The following is a 17146-nucleotide window of genomic DNA, read 5'->3' on the forward strand; positions in this document are numbered from 1 at the left end:
TTTTTGCATGGAATTTCTCGGTTGCAGGAACACAATGTAGAAAGGAGGCCTCCCAACACAAGGACAAGGGCCCCTTCCAAGTTACCAGGCATCCTCACATCCACTACCTCCATGAACACTCATTTTTTCAGGGTTCGGACACAATCTGGTCATGGTTCAACCTTCGACAGGAAGCTACAGGACTTTCTACAAGAAGTTCTGTATTTCTACCAGAAACATCCTGTAGAGCCTTTGGGCAGGCCAGAATCGATTACGGAGAGGGATTTGAAGCTTGAAGTCTGTTGAGGAAGCATGCAACCACTCTTTTCTTCCATCCTCCACTTGTTTCATCTCCTCTCACCATTGCCACCATCTGGTTGAATATACCCGCACCGTCATACCAGAACCCTGTTTTCTCATATAGAAATTTGTTTTTTAAGTGAAAAATAAAGCATGTAGAGGCCCGCACACCTTACCTGTCATCTGTGAATGCAACTTTGTTTGTTTCAGCATGCACCCCAGGAGGAGAAATGACTACAGGATGTCCTACAGGAATCCTGTAGCATCTGATCCGGCTGGAGCACATACCATGGAGACACCAGCAGCTCACATCAAACGAAGCCAGTGCATGCAGCACTCACCACTAGAGAGTCGGGTCTCAAGGTCTTGGAATCAGCATCAGCCAATGGAAGAAGAGCACCAACACCTAGCAACCAACTCTCAGGCCCTGTTAGAGTACATGGATCGACAGGCTCAGGCCATAGCACACTTCGAGGATATGGAGCGACTATTGGGGGACAATTGTGTTCATGCTTACACCTGTAGGTGGAACACAATGTCCCATAGCCTCAAAATCATGGAATACCACACTCCAACTAGAATGAGGGAGGTCTTGGCATGAGTGCTTCCCTACAAAAAGTCTATGCAGAATCTCCAGGCCAGCCGGATAGGCCTCAAGTTAAGTTCCCCTTTGCTTTTGGGATTGTTAGAAGGAGGCACAGAAGAAGAAGAGTATAAGCAGTGGGAAAAGGAAACCACAGCAAAATTGAAGAAGAAGACACCCCCAACCATGCAAGCCAAATCAGGGAAAATTGTTTCTACAGGAAGACAGAAAACTGCTTCTACAAGACTTTCTACAGGAAGTCTGGGGAAAGGGCAGCAGAAGGAGAAATTGGCCGAGATTTTAGCTAGGGAGGCAGCAGTTGTGCTGGCCACCCTAAGTACATCCCCCAAGCAGAAGGAGAAGTGAAAGAGGGAGCCTTCCATGTATTTTAAGGCGAGAAGGAGCACACAGATCAAAGTGGGCAGACCCAAACCACAGACAAAGGAGAAAATTGTCATTAAGGACACAAAAGCTAAATAAAAGGAGGAGCCTCCTTCAAGGATGTCCATCACCTATGAATGAGGAAGCCAAAAACCTTCACTTGGAGAGAGAGAATTCAGATAATGGACTGAAAGACAGTTCTACAGGATGCTGAGACAGTTCTACAAGAAGTTGAGAATTCTCTAGGAAAAGAAGCACAGGCAGTGGGAAGGAGCAGAGAGAAAAGCATGGTTTTATGACTGAGAAGAGGACATCACTTCAAAAGCATGGCATGACAGCGAGGCCACCAGGGCCATCAAAGACGAGGAGATAGATTGGTTGCTCAGAGGATGAGCAACACTTTCAGTAGGGGGGTGATGATGAGCCCCAAAAATTGATGATTATTTGGGCTCATTCAACCTCCTAATTCGACTTAATCCACCATTCTCATTATTTTATTGCATGTTTTTGATTATATTTATGCTAATAGAGTGAATTGGGTTAGTCATTATGCCAACAAGTCTAATGTGTGCTTTGTGTAGCCTTTTTGGTCAATTTGGAGACAAAATCAAAGGTTTAAATGAGCACTTGGCAGCCAAATTCGTGGGAGAACAAGGGAGAGGATTTGTAGGAAGGTGTCCCCTTCATTTATGGGCCCTTACCTCGAATTCTCCACCATCAGCTCGGATTTCAGGGGCCACCAAATCAATTAACACAAGGGCAACCAAGCAAGTCAAGTAGGACTGTTGTTAACTGCAAGTTTTGGGCAGTCGAGTCCCTAAAGTTTAGGAGGACTGTTGGGGTCCTTACTTTGTATAAATAAGAGGGCTTAGGGCCTCATTTCAGTTAGTCACTTTATAGTCATTTTTTATTCATTTTGTAGTCATTTTGTAGTTCGATTTTTAGGCAGTAGATTAGCTTTGCTTTCAGCACATTTTCAAGTTCTCCTTGTGGACAGTTTTTGGAATGTAACATTTCTTTTGATCAATAAAGATGAATCCAGCTTTGCACCAGCTCTAAATCTCTCTTAGGAGGCTGTAGCTCTTGGGCTTGGGCCCATCTCAAGTGCCCAGTACCTCCTTTGTTTACTTTCATGTGTCTTTGCTGCATTCTTAGAATAAAATCTGTTATTTGGATTTAAACCTTGTTTTATTATTTAGGTTGTTTTTGATGGGTAAAATAGATTTCCATGCTCAGATTTAGTTGATAGGTTGTTAACAGAAAAAGCTTCAAGAAAAGGGACAACAAACATCTGTGGTTTCACCTCTCCCTCAGTGGGATCAGGAGCTGTGACTAGGATGACTTTGCTGCCCACAAAAACACTGATTTTGCTTTGCCATGCAATCACTAGTGTGTGATCTTCATGTGTAGAAGTTGGTTACAAGTTCAGACTTTCGTTTTCTTAGTTTCATGAGTTAAAATACATGGTTCCATTTCAGGTCACACTTCTGTTCATTCTCTTTACTGACAGCTAGCAAATTAGGTCAACGAAACTAGGTCTTTGAATTTATAAGTCTTTGTTGGTTCAGATTGGAAAAACGACTTGCAGAGCACCTGTACCACTACTTCATCTGCTTATTCTCCATCAGCACCATCCACTCCACCCTCTACTTAGAATCCTTACCTCACGTTTGCCACATTTGCTCACATAACCCTAGTTTTTGTACATCATTGTTTAAGCCTTCTTTGAGCCAACTTAGCTATCTACACCTTCTCACCACTCCATCCACCAGTCCATGGGCCACTTCAGACCCCTATCCTACCTCCATATCCATTCATGCATCTCCCCTCACTCACCCATCCTCCAAAATCCAATTTTAAAACATCCTGTAGAAATTTCTGAACATCCTGTAAAAATTCCTGAAACATCCTGTAGAACCCATGCAGACTTCCTGTAGAAGCTCACGAATGAGGTTTCTTGATAGCCAAACTCTGTGAAACTCTCTGGAAGGGTGTTAGGGACCCCTTAGGCCCTCTCTGAACCTTCTCGACCTCTTCCAAGCATTTCCTCTCGCCAATCCACCTCTGCACAGTCACAAACAGTTAAAATCACATGCATGATAATTCTAATAACTTATTCAAAAATACAAAAAGATGTTTTCTTCAGGTAGAGGTAGTCTAGACACATGTATTTTACCTTCATAGAAGTAATGGCATCCCTTCCAGTAGTTTGCATTCTCTCCTTTGCATCAGTAGGACTAGCTGGTAGAATTAGGGTTTGCGTTACTTTTTGGCTTTCAGTTTCTTTCCGCAAGTAGATTAGCTTCCTTTGAGTTAGCTTTCATCCATCAGTTAAAAATATTCTTCTAAGAGCTCATAGAAGTTGGCTTAAGCCCCTAGCGGACTTGTGCCAGCTGACCAAGTGACAGCTGCGGCAAGAGCTAGTACTTGTGCATACAGCACCGTCGCTTCCAAGTTTGTTACGAACTACCGGGTTGATAAAAGTAAAGAAGGGAGTCCCAGGAGTTGCAGCATTATTGCTACAATACTGGAGCCCACCAGTAGTTTCTCCCTTCCATTCACAGAGTCCTGGTAGCTATTCCAACTCTTTGGAAGGCCAAGGAGAGCGAGGCTCACCATATCATCATTGGCAGTAGTTATTCCCACGTTGCCAAGCTCATCTCTACAGGTGGTGAGTTTGTTCAAATATGTGGAAATAGTATCACCCTCCTCCATCTTGATTCTTCGAAGCTTATCCTTGAGCACCAATTTCCTCTGGTCGCTACTGTTTTGGTAGAGGTCCTTCAATGTCTTCCACATTGAAAATGGAGTATCCTTCGCATGGAGACTTGAGACAATATTAGTTGAAGTTGGCTTTGGGATTTCTTGATCAATGAATTCCTTCAAGCCATTATCTTCTAATACAGCCTCCATTCTATCTTTCCATGCTATGTAATTTGAGTTACCTTCCAAGGCATACTCAAGTCTGAAGCCATAGAATTCCATTGGCCAACCTTGAAGTATGATATGAATTCATTTGCACCTGCAACCCTGAACTTCAAACTTCACAGCTCTGATACCATGTAGAATTTTCTACATATCTAGCTTCGATACCATGTAGAAAATTTTGTGTAGGTTAACCCGATAATGCAATATAAATCGAAGCAGAATACTATAACCTACTTCTACTATCAATTTGCAGAAACTTAAAGATCGAGCTGAACAATATAACCAGAAGAAGAAGAATCAATGGCACAATACACATGAAAATACTTTGGGGAAAGCCTCAGCTAGAAACCCCACACTATTGTATTATCATACATGGTGGAAATACATAGGAATTATACAAAGCCTTAGCTCTCACAGCTAGCTAGCTTTTAGTACAATTCTCACAGATTCTCACAGGTAATCTTGGCTTCTCTCCAGCCTTCCTCTCTTCCCTCCAAGCTCCTATTTCCTTGCACTATTCCTTGTGGATGATTAGCCTCTTACCAAGTGGAAAACCTATTTCAAAACTGCACAATCCTTAAGGATAAATCCTTGACTGCATGCATGCATTTTCTCCATGAGAAAACACATGCAAGTGATAGTACACTATCCTTGAACATTAATCTCAACTGGGTCTTTCTCAGAATAGACATGCATGAGTTTTTTATGAGGGAATCTTCAGTTAACTGGAGTAGCACTAGTTGATTGCATTAATGCATCAATTGACTGTTAACTCACTATTAGTTCCTCAAACAGTTTGGAACTAATTTAACTGGACTTAACTCAGTAAAATGAGTTAACTAATTACAACTCAAATATAAATCAATCTTATCTCCTTAATTTAAGGGATAACTCTTGCATGACTTCAGAAAGACTTCGAACTTGAATTTCTCCAACTAATTAATTTAAAGTAAATAAATTAATTATTTCCAAGTAGTTGTTAAGACTAAATTCGATTTTAATTCACAATTTAATTCAAGGACAAATTAAATTGGAATATTCTTGTTACCATATTTCAACAATTTTATATTATTTGTTAGAAGATAAAAAATGTGAGAGAATAAAATTAATAGATGAGATATTTTAAAGCTAAAGTGAATTGGTTTGTACCTATCCAATTCTATTGAATTCATTCATTGTTTAGAAATAATAGCAACATGATGATATACCAACATGAAAAAACAAATAAACAAAACCCATCCTTACTCTTCTATTACTAGTATTATGAAAACCTAAAACCCTTCTATTGCTAGGGTTTTGACCTAGGAATATAGTTGCTTTGGTTTTTTATGGATTGCTTAACAAGGCTTGAAGTCATTACAAGAAATACTCATTATGAATTTTGTTAGCCCTTTACAAAGTCTTTATTATTTAGTGAGATTCGCCAAGTTCTTACAAAATTTTATAATTCTGTGAAATATTCGCCTTGATTTTACAAGATAATATAATCTGGTGAGAGATTCACCAAAAAATTATATATACATATTATGTTATTGATAAAACTGCCTTCCATTTTTCCTATGTATCATGGGGATTCACCCATTTATTATACATATAAATTTAGGACGGTTCTTAAAATTTTCCCTGGTGCAAACAAGAGTGAATGATCATTCATGCAAACAAAAAATGTAGGATTCAGAAAATGGGAAAGCATGCATGTGTGTGAAGTGATTCGCTGCAACGATGAGCGTCCGTGCAAAACAGTGTCTTGCATGCGACATCAATGAGATGTGAACGAAAACTGAAAAGGTGCTCCTACAAGCTAACATGCATCAAAATGACAACAAGTGCTCACTGAAATCAAGCAGACAATAATCACACAAAGCGAAACACAAAATGCGATAGAAATGAAACACAAGACATGGAAGGTGAGCTTACCCCAAAACAGCTAAGTTGAATGTGCCGACGACTCCTAGATGCAATGTGGGATGTCAGAGCTACAAGGTCAATGTGATGAATGAGATCTACAATGTCTGGTTCATGATTTTTGATAAAATCGAAGATGTGATAAGCATGCCACAAATCTAGGAAGAGAAACACTTGGTTGGAGGTTTATCAATCAAGGGTGAACCAACCTATGAGGGGGATGCAACAAGTTTTGATGGACAGGCTATCATTCTGCAAGAAAATCATTGAAGCTTGTGTACTTGACAAGGCAAGACATGCTGCTGTGAAAGGTTGGTAGGGAGTCTCCAAAACGAAGCTAAGGCAAATTTTGGAGGGTGGTTGTAACCGCTACAGCACCTTTGAAAACATTTTCTTTTCCTTTACCCTTAAATGGCTTTTTACTACCTTCTTCTGGAGTGTTTTTCCCTTTTACCTCAAGATGAGTGGCTTGCACACACACATCATCTAGATTATTGGGATTAAACATTAATATAGTATGCCTAAGGTAACTGTGTAAAACCCATATGTACTTCAGCAACATGTCTTGTGATTGCAAATCTACACCTAACATTAGGGACCTTTTTTCTGAATTCATGGGTGTAATCTTGCACATTTTGACCTTTAAGTTGTCTAAAGTTATGGCAATTCATGATGGCTTTCTGCATATAATCTAGAGGGTAGAATTGTCTTTTAATTGCAGCAATGAAATTAGACCGAGAAATTGAAATCTTACCATGTTTTTTTATGTCCTCTTGTGTCTTTGATTCCCACCATACTAGTGTTGCACCCTCCATTCTCAAGGAAGCTAGCTGAATCTTTATGTCATTCTCTTGAAGGTTTTGAATTCTACAATAGACCTCCAATTGACAAATCCAATTATTAAGCTTCTTTGCATTCAATTCACTATTATACATGGGAAGCTCAAATTTAACTTCAAGTTTTAGTAAGGGTGATTTACTAGTTCCTTTTGAGGTTGCTGATCAGTATGAGTAAGGGTTGTGTTAGTGGAAGAGGGTGAAGGTGCTTGTGAAGAAGAAGATGAAGAATATGGTGGAGAGGGTGGAGGTTTCGCTCCATTTCCATTACCTCCATTTGCATTACCTCCTCCTGAAGAACCTTCTCCTTTGGGAGGTTTGGAGCTTTCACCCTGCAACCTGGTATTCTTCTCTTCATAGAGGACCTTCACCATCTCTATCATATCAAAGAAATCCTTCCTAAAGACCTTCTCATCCTCTGTCATTGTAGACTCTCCTTCACGAGACATGCTCACTGGCGCCTCAACTACAACTTGAGGAAGAACTGGTGGTGGAGACTATGGCAACCTTTCCCTTCTTCCCTTTGACCCAACTTTAGGGCTTTTAACTAGTTCCCCTTCTCCTCTTTTGAGTTTTAATCTTGTAAGCATGACATAAATTTGCAAACAATTAAATCCTTCTTGCACAGAGAAAAACTAGTGCTTTGATACCAAAATGATCCGATTAGGAATATCAGTTTTGTTTTGCCAAGATCCTTCTAAAATTATAAACAAAATAGTTTATTGCAAGTGAAAATGAGTTTTTATGTTACTTTTATGAGAAATTTTAACATAAATAAGAAACTGAACAATGGCATAAAAATGTATAGAACATCACCAACAACACATCACAACAAGAACATGATGAAGGATTTCACCCCTCCTGGGCTACGTCTCCTTGGTCCAGCTTCCAATGGCTTGGGCCTCTCTATTATGCTCAAATGTGTAAAAATATGTGTTTACAATGCTCAAATTCTTATGCAACCTACTCCAATGAGTCCAGAATGTCCAAAAATGACTACCTAGCCTCTTTCTGCACCCAATTTGGTTGAAAACTAGAGAAGTTATGACCTCTCCTAGTTTCTCCACTATTTGCTCCACAAATTGCCCAAAATCCGGCACTGAACCTTCATTTTTTCCCAAATTTCCGCTAACAGGCCACCAAATCCGCCAAAATCTGGGCGGATTTGTCGGACGGATAATTTGGTTGTTGAGGCCTAAAAATGCAAAAATTAGGGTCATATGGGCACCATGCGCCCAGGGGCTAGCCCCCGACGCTGATCCCTTTTCCTCCGACGGTTGGATAACCCTTGGCGGTTAACGATAACAGTGTTCACATGGGGTGGTTACCCTGACGGTCAAGTGGTGGTGGTTTTCCCCAACAATCGTTTAAACGTTGGCGGCTTCAAGAGTGTGTTCACATGGGCGGTTAAGTCCACCCCAACCTCCAAACTATGTGACATAACTCTTTAAATATAATCCACAGCCTACGTATGTTAAGAACTATTGTCGTGATGAAACGGTAAAGATTGTGTGTTAGCGTTGGGAGGTCACGAGTTCCATCCCCGCTGCCTCCACCCGAACTATAACAACATTTTTGGTGGCCTCCTGGGCTGCCACATGGCGGCCTCCGGCTGGGCCACGTGTCAGCCCATGGTTGGCCATCATTCCAACCAATAAAAACCACTAAAATCCGACCAGTCAGAATGTGCCACTTGGCACGATTTCATTAGTTGAGGAGCCCTATGACCAATTCAACATCCACATCACCTGCCCATTCATTGCTACGTTAGCAGTACAGACTGCTGACTATGTTGTCCTTTTTTTGAAAATCCGCTTGTTTGGTAATGTGAAGAAAACTTGTTTTTGGAGTCATACGGAGTCCGTTTCGCACGAAACGAGTTCCGTCAGATTCATGACGACAAGCACTACGCGGTCGTCTAAGTTCCACACCAATATGACAACTTTGATATTCAAACTATTTTTTGAGCACCTGATTAATCTTTGATTAGGTCAGGTCTTCTTTCAACTTTAGGGTTTGTTGTTGATTTCTTGCCTTGGAGCACCTCGCTTATTTTCCTTGTCCTGATGTATCATTGTAAGGAATTTGGTAATATTCATGGAGACATTTTCTATTTGAATTGAATTTGTTAGTGCAACTGCTTGGTTGAGGAGGTGAGGGGAGGGGTCTTTGTTGATAAGATAGTGGTCCTCCAAAGCCCCGCTCCACCATGTAGGTTTTATTTGGGTTTGTTTGGATCATTCCTATTTTTTAGACCAAATATAATGGGTTGCATTGTGTATAATCTTGAAATGGTCTTTGTAATAGAAGGAAACTTGTTCATAAGTAAGAGGTTACCTTTAGATATATTCTTTTGCAGCTAGCTTGATTTCTATTTAAAAACCTTGGTTAAAGTCTTTTACACACATATGTGATCATATGTATCAAAGTGCCTCTTTTGCCTCTCTATGTCCCTAAAGTGGAATTTCCCAATGCATTTTTGGTCTCCTTTCTCCTTATGTGAGTGAAACCCTTAGAATTGCAAGGGAAGGTTGGGTATTCTCACCCATCATGGAGCAATGAAGGGAGAGTTCATGGATGGATCAAAAGTCAGAGTTTATGGCTTTATAAATAATCCTGATTTGCCTCAAAACCATGGCCTTGAGTTAAGGATGAGTCCTCTATCCATTTCTAAGTCAAACTCTACTATGAAAAAAGATTTTGCACAAGGGTAAATAAAAGCCTCTTTTTTTATTTCCTCTTCCAAGGTGTGGAGATAAATGAGCTACATTAGAGGAGGATCAATGGGTCGATGGAAGGTCTGCAGTTGAAGAGTCCACTAAGGATTCCTTCATCTTTGAGGGATATTGGAGATGCTCTACGGGGGTGTCAGCCTATGTGATGAGAGGATGGTTGTGCAAGTTGAAAGAAAGGTTGCATCATTAACTTGGAGTTGGGAGGTAGGCAAGGTCCTTGTAAAGGAGAGGTTTGTTATAACATCATGGAGGGGACAATGAAGACCAAACTAATGTGGTGGGGCAACTAACGCTGAATTTTAGTTGGTATTTTATGAGCGTTAAATTTTACCATAAAATCTACTCCTTTCAATTTAATAATTACATCTGGTATGTTCTATAAATTTATTATATCATAATAATATATGTTTATTGTAAATATTGTTTATATATACTTAATATCATAACCCTTAAGGTTTTATATTTTGTAACCCGGAGGAATATAACAGCCCGCCCACCTAACATATAGCTACTAGTAAGCTTCTAGGGTCTATGACATGTCCTCTTTGTAAACCGGGTCACAACCAAGGGGAATTGCATTTTGGATCTCTTAGCTTTCTCATAACTCACATTACTTTGATCACTAATTGAAGTGCCCCCTAACACAATATTAATGATACACTTTATAAGTACATTAATCTTAAAAGTTCTCATACAATTTTTATATTGCCTTATACTACTTCAGTGTTTACACTTTCTAGTTTTGTTAAATTTATATAAATATTTAACAAACTATTTTGTATTCAAATGTAAAAATTGATATTCTGGGTGTAATCTTGAGTACACTTAATATTATGGATAACATATATTATCATGAAAATGATTTTAAGACTTAATTTATGACCATTAAAATTTGATTAAAATATAACAGTTATTGTAAAATTGGTTAAAATATAATTTCAACTCTTATAAGCAAGTAAACCATAAACCATTTCTGTGTAGCAATTTAACTACTAAAATTTATAAAAGTATATCTATTTCGTTTTTTTGGTTTTAAACTCTGGAAATAACTTTGAAGAGCATTCACATCTACAATATTGATATTTCTATAACAGGCATGGCGCATACGAAAAAAAGGAGTTTGGTATTGAAATCGCGCTTAACGGATAGGACTAATTACTGTGATTTCTCTTTATTCCTTCGTTTAATTAACGCTTTTGGAGTTTTGGATTTTTCAAGTTTTCTTTATTTACGAAAATGGCGGTGACGTCAAGTGGAATACAGCGAACAGGTTAAAAATAGCTCCGCTTGATCCACTTTATTTGAACTGAAACCACGAAACACAGACGTTGAGATGGCCGAGTTGGTCTAAGGCGCCAGATTAAGGTTCTGGTCCGAAAGGGCGTGGGTTCAAATCCCACTCTCAACAGCCTAACCTAATAGTAGGTGTCTGTTGCTTTTTAAGATAAATTGCATATTGTCATCAGACTCGGTTCTGGTTTCCAAAGGGGCGCGGTGGGTTCAAATGCCACATTTTACAAACACATTTCTGAATATTTTCTGACGGATTCTGCATTAAAAATAAGTTAACTGTAGCCATTTGGTCTGGTAGTCTGAATTTGTTTGGTAGATTCTCAATGGAAAAAATAGCTGTCTGAGGGCATTTGGTCTAGTGGTATGATTCTCGCTTTGGGTGCGAGAGGTCCCGAGTTCAATTCTCGGAATGCCCCGCTAATATTGTTTAAACGTTTGTTCTTTTCTGTATGATTCTCGCTTAGGTTGCGAGAAGTCCCGAGTTCAAATCTTGGAATGCGCCGTTAATCTGCCGACCTAAATATTAATAACCATTCCATAGACGACATAATAAGAAAGTCAAGACATGGGAGAGAGTCTGAGATTCCAGAGACCACATAATAAGAAAGTCAAGGCATCGTCCTGAGTTCCATTCTTCAAATACCCCATAATATGGTAATGTTTACTCTCTTGCTTTCCGTATGATTCTTTTGTGAGGGTGCAAGGGGTCCCGAGTTCAATTCTCGGAATGCCCCGTAATATGGTAATGTTTGCTATTTTGCTTGTTCTTTTTTTTCTTTTCTCCAAATAAACTATTGTTTTATGTTTCTGTGCCATTTTTTACGGCTAATGCGTTGCACGCAATTGCTAAGGCCACCTGATATGCAAATAAGATTGAGAAGCGTCTGTTGAAAAAATACAGACCGCCTAAAAACAAAGATAATGTCTGTAAATTACATTTAGCTATCCTAAATGCTTATAGAAATTTGAGATTTTTTCATTATGTCAACTACCACTGAATTTGATAAGTCATTTGGACTTCTAAATGCTTATAAAACTTTAACTACCAATGCATTTAAGAGAATGTGGTTTAGGAATTGTCTAGCATGTTGTTTTACAATGACACTTTTAAGAATTTAATCTTATTTTACTAATGTTTTTTTTTTTTTTTTAATAAAATAAAGTTAATGGCCTATTTATGTTATTTTAATCTCCCCATTTTTTATCTAACACAATTTCTCTAGTATTTTTAATTATATCAATATTTTGTATGGTGACGTTCTTCTCTATTCTCGTGTTTTTAAGCCAACCCCATTTGAGGTGGTGTGAATTGGACACAACTATGAAAAACTATGTTTGAAAAAGAAAATTATGGCCATATTAAATGAAGATTATAAAGATACTAATGTAGTTACTTGGATTTGTTATTAAATTTGTTTATTGAATTTCTAATTAAAATTAATGATTTTTAATTGATAGTATTTTTTAAGGAAAATTTCTTAGGATCCCTCCCTTTTTCTAGAATATCCAAATGGAGAGCAACTCAAATGCAATCATAATAGCCACTAGTAACCTCTAAGTACTCTATTGGATCTTAATTGTGACCTAAGGTCTCCTTGTTAGGAACATGTGATGTAGGAGCATCAAGAGTGTGGTTATGGGTAAGCCAAAGAAAATAGAATATGGTGACTAATGTTGATGCAGGGGAGGGGGAGTATAAAGTACATGTGTAAAGACTCATGATGAAAGAACAATTGATGGACCATGTACGAGAAAATGTTTCCTACAAAGTTTATGGATACAATGACTAACAACCCATTTATTCCGGTGGATGGTGACCCCTTTACATGGAATTCAACTTATCTTTACGTATTTAGGTGCAAGATGGAGAGTGGAGAAGGTCGAGGATAGAAAATGAAGAAGACCAAAGACTATAGAGGATTGAAGATGAAGATTAAGAACAATAAGGGAAAATAACCTAAAAGATGGAGAATGGACCTATTTAATAAAGATTGGTCATTAAGGAGAGAACATGAATGAATAAATCCTACTTGTAAGTTGTGATGTTTAATGAATAATATGATGAGATTCTTAATAATGTCGATTAATTATAGAAGCTTATGTAGGAATGAGAGATGAAGATAAATGATAGAAGATAGCGATGACGATCTATTCAGAGATTCATAAAGATATTATGGATATAGTTATGGAAATGGTTTGAAATAAATCTTCAAATATGAAATGATTGTTATAGTCACCTATAGTTATATAAGGGGCTATTTATACCAAAAAATATAATACATGGTAATGGTTGATTAAAAAAATTTCCCCTTCATGGATTTTCTTGATATATGGGCCAAACATCCCTTGCTTTGTATTTATTTGTATTTATTGTGAGGGATCTAATATCAAAATGATGACATCAAATCCACAACATAAAAACACACAATTTCTGGACTTTACACTCATTTATTTAACTTTGACATAAAAACTTCACACTCATTTATTTCTAAACTCATTTAACTTTGACATAAAAACTTCACACTCATTTATTTCTAAACTCATTTGACATAAAGAACTTTGGATGCATCTAGCACTTACAATATTCCAAAATGTTTGGATTATGATATTATCTTTCACTTGGTCATTGTTTGACCTTCACTTTAAAACATGGCATCCATCACTTTGATATCCAACATACATGTTGATGAGCCGCTTTAAAAAAAAAATGTGCAAGCCATTGCACTTCATCATTACTCCCCCTCTCAAACACTACAAGGAAAAGAACTTCTAGCGGAGGTTTTGGCAGAAACCCCTATAAAAATAACCCAAAAATCTGTTTGTAGCAAAGGTGGGCAGCCAAATGTTTTAGTAGATGTTTTTTGGATGGTGCATTTACAATCTACAAACACATCGGTGCTTTACTATCCATACAAGCACTGATGCCGCATATAACATGGTGCATCGTGGAATTTTCTTTTTACAAAATAAAACAACACGGTACACTAAGTAACACAACGCACTGGTGCTTGAATAATTGATAACACCAAAAAAATGTTAAATTTTAAAAATTGTTAGTGTTATATACACCTGAAGCACCGGTGCCCTTCATGTAGTAAAACACCCCGGTGCACACCAAGAAGGAGCACTGCGATAGTTTTTAAATTAAAAAAAATGCGGTGCTATTTTCCAATGACGCACTAGTGCTGTAAATGTATTAAAATGCCCTGGGGCATCTTCTAAAGAGCATCGCTAGGCGATTTCGATTTCTAGAGAAAGATTGGTGTTATAGTCAAACAAGGCACCAATGAGGTACCTGTATTAGAACACATTGTTATATATTTTTTATTTAAAAAAAAATGTGATGCTCTTGGATATCTTCCGCACCAATGCGGTTATAGCAATGCATCGAGGGATGGTTAAATAAATAAAAAACTCCCAGTCATAAATTTCATTTTTACCATCTACAGTTATAGAGAGCTCTAAAGCACCGGTGCCACCCTTGTCTCATGCAAGTGTCCCTACGTTAGTGCTTCTCTTTCTCACCATCCTTCTGTACTGTGCTCACTGACTAACTTTCCATTTTTTTTCAACTGTGGTAAAATTTGTTTTCCTCCATTACGTGTCAACAGTGCCTCCCCTATGAGAAAATGTCCAAGTAATGTATATGTTTCTCTCTAATTTAATTTTTTAGCTGATTAGAATTGAAAATTAGATTAAAATTTCCATTGTTTTTTATTTTTTTCCTTGCACGGTGCGCTTAATATGTTCGACTCGCATCGATAGCGGTGCACCTTGTTAATTTACAAGGTGCACCATAGTTCGATGCGTGAACATAATGCACCACTATTGTTGTGGTTAGTTTGGTAAATGAAAAGATACCGAGAAAGCTATAAATGTACGTTGGTGCATAAAATTTTTAGGTTATGCCTGTTGCGTTTATATTTACCCAATGCACTGCAAAAATAATATTTAAAAATATGTAGAAATTTCTCTATAGATCAGCTAGCTCTGATACCATGTAGAAATTCTGCAAATTCTCTATAAATCTACCTTTGAGATCTCTATAGAAAATATGACTGTAGATTAACCCGATAATGCAATATACCAAAGCAAAATACTATAATCTACTTCTACTATCAATTTGCTTTGCGGAAGCTTAAAGATTGAGCAAGATCGAGCTGAACACATATAACCAGAAGAAGAAGAATCAATGCACAATACACATGAAAATACTTTGGGGAAAGCCTCAGCTAAAAACCCCACTATCTGTATTATCATACAAGGTGGAAATACATCAGAATTATACAAAGCCTTAACTCTTATAGCTAGCCAGCTCTCAGTACAATCCTCCTGGATACTCACAAGAAAACCTGGCTTCTCACAAGCCTTCTTCTCTGCCCTCCAAGCTCCTATTTCCTTGTGCAGTTTCTCTTGGGTGATCCTCCTGTTACCAAGTGGAAGACTCTCAACCAAGTGGAACACTGATCTCTCACACTGATCTCACACCCTGTCAGAACTGCGCAATCCTCCTGTGCATTAATCCTTCTGCATGCATGAGTTTCCTTTATAGGAGAAAACATGCAACTGATAGTACATTGTCCTTGACATTTAGCTCAACTGGGTCTTTCTCAGAATAGACATGCATGAGTTTCTGATGAGGGAATCTTCAGTTATCTGGAGTACACTGGTTGAGTGCATGCATGCATAAATTGACTAATATCTCATAATTAGTTCCTCAAACAGTTTGGAACTAATTTAACTAGACTTAACTCAGTAAACTGAGCTAACTAATTACAACTCAAATATAACTCAATCTTATCTCCTTAATTAAGGGATAATCTCCTTAATTTAACGAATAAATGTTGCATGACTGTAGAAAGACTTCTAACTTGAATTTCTCCAACTAATTGATCCATATTGAATTAATTAATTATTTCCAAGCAGCTGGTGAGACTAAATTCAATTTAATTCACAATTTTAATTCAAGGACAAATTAAAATTGGAATATTATGGATTCTATTTTTATCATTTCTTGTTGCTATTTTCAACACTCCCTCTCAACAAGAAAGGAATTCAACTCGATCCCGATCGTGAACCTTTGGAATGTTATGCATGCAACACTTCTCTCTAGTGTTGTTGCTTCAGAAACTCCAGAAACAAAAAAAAACATCCAACCTGAATCAGTATGATGCATCTGTCATCAAAGTCTTTGACTACTATTGCCTCTGTCAACTGAAAAATTTACGCTTTGGTTGATTCTACCTTTCTACGCTGTTGTCAATTCTTCTCTACACTCTTCAGTATCTGACTGCTCTAGCCTATGTCACTTTGATCTCTGACTGTATCAATCCCACTAATTCCTCCCGCTACTATGTACTTTGGGCTCCCATAGCAAGGTACGATCCATGAGATAAAACCTCTCAATGAACCCTGCGCAATTTCATCCTTCTTGAGACCATCACTTCACATCACCCCACCTCACACCTGGAGGTATGGATGCATATGATCCTTCTGCCCACTTCTCCAATTGTGGCTCCTTCACAATTATATGAGACTTCTTCTAGGACTGCATGTTGAGAGGTAATTTACTCTCCCTCTCAACCACCAATTCTCTAACATTTGCCTTGTTCCTCAAGGCTTTGCATGCATCTTGAACCTCAAGAGCATATAGGTTCTTAACTCGTGAACCGATCTGTTTCACCTGTATTGTGGTGATGTGCCTAAGGAAAACCTTTCCCATACTAAATACAACATCGTAGCCTTTGTCCTCCAACATCCCGACCAATACCAAGTTTTTCTTCAGTCTAGGCACATATTTCACATCTTCCAAGGTGATAGGAGCTCCATGCTCCCTTTGAAAAGCAACTGTGCCCACTCCTGAAACACTATACCTTTCGTTGTCACCCATCTCTATGCACATCTTGAGGTCTTTCTCCTCCAAGGTACCAAATAAACTTTTATTGTCGGTCATGTGGAATGAGGCTCCACTATCAAGATACCAAACACAACCAATCATCGATAACACCATGCATGCGATGAGGGTAAAATCCATTTCGAACTGAGAGCCTAATGCCTCACCTTCCGATCCTTCCGAGGATCCCTTCTTGGACTTCTACAATGGGCAATGAGTCGCATAATTTCCCATCTCAATTGAAGTATGACATGAATTCGATTTGCACCTGCAACCCTTAACTTCAAATTTCGAATTCTCTTCTCCATATACT

At 38.2% G+C, this 17146-nt stretch overlaps 2 non-coding genes across 2 annotated transcripts; both read left to right on the forward strand.

Annotated features, from left to right (window-relative positions):
• Window positions 1–10974: 10974 nt before the first annotated feature.
• Window positions 10975–11055, forward strand: TRNAL-AAG (transfer RNA leucine (anticodon AAG)). The gene has a single exon. It is a non-coding gene; the product is annotated as a tRNA-Leu (tRNA).
• Window positions 11056–11284: 229 nt separating this feature from the next.
• Window positions 11285–11356, forward strand: TRNAP-UGG (transfer RNA proline (anticodon UGG)). Its single transcript has one exon. It is a non-coding gene; the product is annotated as a tRNA-Pro (tRNA).
• The last annotated feature ends 5790 nt before the right edge of the window (window positions 11357–17146 follow it).

This window comes from Pinus tabuliformis, chromosome X, assembly GCF_031772625.1.
Source record: "Pinus tabuliformis cultivar Carrire ecotype Pingquan chromosome X, CPIR1, whole genome shotgun sequence".
Lineage (NCBI taxonomy): Eukaryota > Viridiplantae > Streptophyta > Pinopsida > Pinales > Pinaceae > Pinus > Pinus tabuliformis.